Source organism: Sitophilus oryzae, unplaced genomic scaffold, assembly GCF_002938485.1.
Source record: "Sitophilus oryzae breed Bouriz unplaced genomic scaffold, Soryzae_2.0 scaffold_605_pilon_pilon, whole genome shotgun sequence".
In the NCBI taxonomy this organism is placed as follows: domain Eukaryota; kingdom Metazoa; phylum Arthropoda; class Insecta; order Coleoptera; family Curculionidae; genus Sitophilus; species Sitophilus oryzae.
In genome coordinates this window covers 4583-5900 of record NW_022147202.1, presented here as the reverse complement: position 1 = coordinate 5900, position 1318 = coordinate 4583, and the positions used below count along the sequence as shown (strand labels likewise).

At 42.5% G+C, this 1318-nt stretch overlaps 1 non-coding gene across 1 annotated transcript; it reads right to left on the bottom strand.

Moving 5' to 3' along the window:
* Window positions 1-926: 926 nt before the first annotated feature.
* LOC115887683 lies at window positions 927-1049 on the bottom strand. Its single transcript, XR_004051135.1, has one exon. It is a non-coding gene; the product is annotated as a U4 spliceosomal RNA (small nuclear RNA).
* Between the last annotated feature and the right edge of the window lie 269 nt (window positions 1050-1318).

The following is a 1318-nucleotide window of genomic DNA, read 5'->3' as shown; positions in this document are numbered from 1 at the left end:
TCTTTGACCGATTCTTTTTCTAGGTCAACGGGAACATTAAATATAATTAGTCTAGGTAAAAATTTACCTAACTGCTCTACTTTGATTTTTAATCCTTCGGTTAATTGTGGATTATTAAGTTTGTGCAAGTTAATGCTATCGGCCTCTATGATGACTTTCTCGTCATGGCGAACAAAGACCCTGACAGGATTAAAGCCGATATCGGCAGGTTTGATACTCTGCAAAATTTTATTTTTCGTATCAATGCCTTTCATACCTTCATCGGTTGAAGAAATTGCGATTTTGTAAGTTTTGGGCGGAGGAGCCATGGGTTTCTTAATGCCCTGCACCTTGATAGTGTTACCAGCAATAGCTGCATAAGTTCTATTTTGAGAAGACCCAAGGGATTCCAACTTCCTTTCATGAGCCTCTAATTTAACATTTTGTTCATTGATTAAGTCCTTGATTTCATTAATTGAATCTGGAATCTCTGCAATTGCTTGAAAAAGGTCTCCCTTTAAATCATCAATCTGTTTCTTAACTTTCCTTGCCGAGTCTTGAAGTTTTGTCTTTGTTTCTCTACTTTCTCTATTTAGACCAGAAATCTGGCTAGTTAGAGTTTTAAAAGCAAGCATAACTTTGCCAAACTGCTCTTCTATCTTAATTTTGACGGGTGACGGTGTACCCTGTTTTGTCTTTTTGGCCTGATCGCCAGCCTCCAAACTTTCATCTAATCCTCTCTTACTAGATCTTAACAGAGGGAACTCCTGGGAGCCCTCCATGGATAACTCTTCCATCTTTTCAGCCATTGTGCCCACCCCGAAGGGAGCGGCAGTCGCTCTAGGGGGGTAACCACTCCCCCCTAACACCTCTTGGCCGTATTCAGGAGCTTACCACCTCGCTGCAGTAGGAATTTTACAGCCTGAACTTCGTTGTCCGCCAGTAGCCCACGTGGGAGGGGTGCCGAACTTTAACCAAGCGGTATGCTTAAAATCAATTTGTCCGTCTACCAGCAATAATCGCACCTCGGATAAACCTCATTGGTTACGATAATGCCACTGCGCAAAGCTATCAGTAGGGTAAAAAAAAAACAGAAAGGGGGACCCACCACCGCAATCCCACTGCTATCTCTTAAGGAGATGAGCAGCGCCCCACTATGCTAGTGAATATTTTTTTTTCTCAGCCTTTCTGTTTATGCTTTGTTTATTTATTGAAATAACTAAATAACGTAACATAGATATGAAAAAAAAAGGGGACCGCTCCTCCGAGACAGCAGAGGGTTGTGTGGCACCCTCCTTACAATTTGCCCGAAGGCCGGAGGTACCTATCAACCCTCCGT